This window comes from Tachyglossus aculeatus, chromosome X1, assembly GCF_015852505.1.
Source record: "Tachyglossus aculeatus isolate mTacAcu1 chromosome X1, mTacAcu1.pri, whole genome shotgun sequence".
Classification (NCBI taxonomy): Eukaryota; Metazoa; Chordata; class Mammalia; order Monotremata; family Tachyglossidae; genus Tachyglossus; species Tachyglossus aculeatus.
In genome coordinates, this window is record NC_052101.1 from 72,761,358 (window position 1) to 72,766,564 (window position 5,207).

General features: G+C 41.1%; 1 non-coding gene across 1 annotated transcript; it reads right to left on the minus strand.

Moving 5' to 3' along the window:
* Positions 1-2,773: 2,773 nt before the first annotated feature.
* LOC119920052 lies at positions 2,774-2,911 on the minus strand. Its single transcript, XR_005447821.1, has one exon. It is a non-coding gene; the product is annotated as a small nucleolar RNA SNORA7 (small nucleolar RNA).
* Positions 2,912-5,207: the final 2,296 nt, after the last annotated feature.

A 5,207-nucleotide genomic window follows, 5' to 3' on the forward strand; every position in this document is an offset into this window, starting at 1 on the left:
ACCCCAACTGGTGTTCAAGGACTGTGACACTATATCTGAAACCATATTTATGGTTTACTAGACAGCTGTAAGCCCCACCCTTTGTAAGGAGCTTAGTCACGGACAGCAAACAGAAGCCATATCAAAATCCTGGGAAAATACCATCAGTTGCACCTACGTAGGCATTCTGTTCCAGGCAACTGCTACAAGTATCGGAGTAATAATTGTTAAGTACCGGCTTCAGTGGACTGGGTATGCGAAAAGAATGTGATTAAGCTCCCTTCTCTCCTTCTACAGCCCAACCGGCACCCTCCGCTCCGCTGCCACTAATCTCCTCACCGTGCCTCGCTCTCACCTGTCCCACCGTCGACCCCGGGCCCACGTCATCCCCCTGGCCTGGAATGCCCTCCCTCCGCACATCCACCAAGCTAGCTCTCTTCCTCCCTTCAAAGACCTACTGAGAGCTCACCTCCTCCAGGAGGCCTTCCCAGACTGAGCCCCCTCCTTCCTCTCCCCTTCCTCCCCCTCCCCATCCCCCCACCTTACCTCCTTCCCCTCCCCACAGCACCTGTATATATGTATATATGTTTGTATGTATTTATTACTCTATTTATTTATTTATTTTATTTGTACATATTTATTCTATTTATTTTATTTTGTTAATGTGTTTTGTTTTGTTCTCTGTCTCCCCCTTCTAGACTGTGAGCCCACTGTTGGTTGGGTAGGGACCGTCTCTGTATGTTGCCAACTTGTACTTCCCAAGCGCTTAGTACAGTGTTCTGCACACAGTAAGCGCTCAATAAATACGATTGAATGAATGAATGAATGCCCGTTTCCAGGCTCCTAAGGCAGGAGTGGTATTCCCAGTTAAGCCAAAGGAGACATTGAAGAGGAAAAGAAGATATTTTCAAGCTATCAAGTATAACTTGAAAATTGAAAAATGAAAATGTATGTTGAGAGACTTTGGCCAAGAGTGATTTCTCATGGAGGAGCAATATCACCAAAGGAACAAGCTTTTGAAAACCTCATACTGTCAGATGCAGAGGGAGATAACCCATTACCTGTGCATTTGAGACAACAAAATGAGTACCCTGAGCCACCCTCCCCCAACCAATGAAAACTATTAGTCTAAATTGCAGAAGATCTTGACAGTCACCTGCAGATGCAAATACAGCCCATATGGAAGGAAACATCATTTCAGTTCATAAGAGTTTTGACTAATGTTGCTGCTGTTGATGATGATGAGAAGAACTGTAAGACTTTAGGGTTATGTGGGCAGTCCTATTGGAAGGAAAAGAAGCACACCTGCCCTCAGAGGGGCTATTTCTATGTCCTCTGAATTCAATTTTCAGTATTCCATGGCTCTCTCCACATATCCTAAAACCACAAAACATAACCCTTCACAGAACTTTTAATGATCTTCAGTCTCTCTTATTTTTCAGGGTGTGTAAATCAAACTCCAACAGTGTTGTGAGCACACATCAACCACCACCCTGTGCCAGTTGTAACAACTTTTGCTTAGCACTGCTTTATTCACATGAATGTATAACTCCTCCATAATACAAGGTAATTAAGCTGAATATACCTGAGTCTTTTGGAGTCAAAGGTATGTTTTTCTATCACACTAGCATTTAATAATAATAATAATAATGTTGGCATTTGTTAAGCACTTACTATGTGCAAAGCACTGTTCTAAGCGCTTTATTTCATTTCTTCCATGTGCTATTCAAAGTATTGTAGAATATTTCATTTTGCTTTTCATACTACTGTCATATGATTAATGAGTCATCAAGATTTGTAATAACTTTCAGAGAAAAAAGGATGGAAAATGGAAGTAACTTAAGTAAATGCATAACACAAGCAGCCTCAAAATAGAATAGTAAAAAAAGAAAAGGTCAGTATTTGCAATGCAATAAAAGCAGATACACTTTGGAAGATGTGGTCAGTGCACAAAAGAATACAGGTGAAATGATCAGGACGAGAAATGAGTATGACATTTCTGCAAATACCTCCCACTGAAGTGATTAAGCCCATTTGTTTGAAGAGAAGAAAAGAGAGGACACTTCACCTTTAACAAGAATTGCAAAAGAGTGCTAATCAATTCCAATGACACTTCATCATACAAATCTATTCTATTTTTCAATGATCATATAGCTTTTCATTTTACATTTTCTTGAAAATTGTGGTGATAATCAATTATGATTGGATGCTCTTTTGTCTTGCCTTATGCTGTTGTCTCTGACCCATAGCAACTCCATGGGCACATTCATTCATTCATTCATTCATTCAGTCGTATTTATTGAGTGCTTACTGTGTGCAGAGCACTGTACTAAGTGCTTGGGAAGTACAATTCTGCAACAAATAGAGACAATCTCTGCCCACAGTGGGCTCACAGTCTAGAAGGGGGGAGACGGGCATCAAAACCTTTAAATAGGTATCAGTAGCATCATTATAAATAAAAAGAATTATAGACATACACACATCATTAATAAAAAAATAAAAAATAAATAGAATTATAATTATAAATATGTACATATATACCTATGTGCTGTGGGGCGGGGAGGGGGGTAGAGCAAAGGAAGCAAGTTGGAGCAATGGGGGGGGGCAGAGGTAAAAGGGGGCTCTCTCCCAGAACACCTTACCTCCATCTACAATCGTTCTGGCAGTGTATCTGTATAATTTTCTTGGTAAAAATATGGAAGTGGTTTACCATTGCCTTCTTTCTCGCAGTAAACTTGAGCCTCCTCCCTCGACTCTCTCCCATGCCACTGCTGCCTAGCACAGGTGAGTTTTGGCTTGTAGCAGATTGCCTTCCACTCTCTAGCCACTACCCAAACTAGTAATGGAATGGGTATGCCTCTGCTTGACTATCCTTAACATAGCTGGGACTGGCAGAGTTCTGGAAACTCTCCAGATGTAATCCTGAGAGGGGTTCAATGAAAAATCAAAATATATGAATACTCAAAAATGGACAACAATAGTGAGACTAAGCCAATGTATTTTTAGAACGTTTCTTCTGAAAATGTCCAAACATTTCCCCCATATGCAATCATATAACATCCATGCAAAGTAGAGGAAGGCCAGGGATGATCCTCATTTATAACAGAAATCAATGCACCAAAAAGTGAAGATCAACAATTTGTCTTGCAATATAACTGGGACTGGAATAGATTTCTACACTTTCCAGATTTCCTCCTTGCTAAATTCCAGGGCTTTGCTTTTAGACTGTGAGCCCAATGTTGGGTAGGGACTGTCTCTATATGTTGCCAATTTGTACTTCCCAAGCGCTTAGTACAGTGCTCTGCACATAGTAAGCGCTCAATAAATATGATTGATTGATTGATTGATTGATTGATTTGCTTTATTCTCCACTCTCACCAACAACTTTAGTTTTCTACTCCAACTCCTGACACCCATTCTCTGTTCCCTCTGGTACCTCAATGTTCCTTCAATCAATCAATCGTATTTATTGAGCGCTTACTATCCCTACCTTCTTTTTTTTTAAAGATGACTAATTAGCCAATTCTTGGCCCTACTCTCTAGCTGGGAGCTCAGGGGTCTAGCTGTGGCCAGAACAGAATCAGGGATGGGGAAAATGTCACATCGAGCAGACTTGATGCTGCTGGAGGAACCACAAAATCCAGCTCAAAACTCAGGCCCAAAGTCCACGCCCACATATGAGGAGCCTAAAGGCAAAGCTGAGGTGAGCTAGGGGGACTGCCCTTCCACCATCCTGTGCTAAGACCCTAGATACAAGGTAATTAGATCAGAGGCAATGCCTGTTCCACACACAGGGTTCACAGTCTAAGAGGGAAGGAGAACAGGTATTTCAAACCCACTTTACAGATGAGGAAACAGAGGCACGAATAAGTTAGTGACTCAACTGAGGTGACACAACAGGCAAGTGGAGGAGCCAGTCTAGAACCTGCGTCTGTTGATTCCCAGTTTCTGTGCTCTTCCAACTATGTTACGTCACCTGCCCCCCAGCCACACACACACTGGCACCAAACACTGCTCCCAATGCTCCACCCCATCAGAGATGTGAAGCACCTATTTGAACACCCATTATTTGGTGCCAAACATTCCCTCTATTACACTTTCAAAGAGGTAGGCCACTCTCAAATTCATCCCCACACCCCAAATTAAATGTTGGTGCTTCTGGTCCAATACATATTTAAAAGCCTGAATGTGGAGTTTAGAATGTTGTCTACAGTAAGTCATTCCAAGTGGATCTGCAATGTTCACCTAGTTCAAAAGGGTTGTATTTATGACCCTCTTAAATTCTCCCTGTGGGGGAATATATTTCATTAGGAAAGAAAAGTATAAAGTTCCTAAGTGGTGGCTCTGCCTCACTATAGAATCTGACACACTACAGAAAGAGAGTTAAAGAAATATCCTAACTTGGGATGTTTAAAGTTGGCCTGGCCTACCTCTTTGAAAGTGTAATAGAGGGAAAGTTTGGCACCAAATCATGGGTGTTCAAATAGGTGCTTCCCATCTCTAGTTTATAGGTGCCCTATTTTTGCTTTCCTCGGCATTCTGCAGAGCTTTGGTTGACTTCAAAGATTGATGAAATCTGAGAGTAGTATTAGATTTAACACCATTTCAAGATGGGCTTTAAGTTGAGTGAGAATGACTTGGACAGGAAAGGAAATAGAAAGGGGGAGGAAAAGGTTCAGCAGATGAAACTCCTGGACTACTGGTAAATTGAAATATTATTATTGCAATAGCTTCTGAAAATTCTAAGCAAGATCTGCACCCTTGTGAAATGGTGTGTGTCACCTTTTCCTCTTACTGACAATTGAATGAAAATATCCCGTGAGCAGGAGAGGAGTTAGGTATGGGGAGATTGAAGGAAGGAGAAGGAGAGTGTGTAGGAGGATTGCTCTGAGATTTTTGTGTATTCAAGCTTTACAGAAGCAATTAGAGATTATTCTTGATATTGGAATCATTTTCATAGATTGTCCCCTACTTAACCTTGCACAGACAAGGTGGCTGCTATGATTCAGAACCCATTTTGTTTGGTTTTTCCTTTCTGTCTTTCTTTCCATTTTTTTTGGTAAGCATCCCAGTTCCTAATTTCTGCTAAAAATGGATTAGTCATTTTTTAGAATAAATCATTCCATCTCTGGAATGTGTTACTAACATTATAAATACTGTCTCCTCTTGCTTTCACTGCTTGGGGGGCAACTGAAATATATCACCAAGATTTCCAGCATCTATCACAG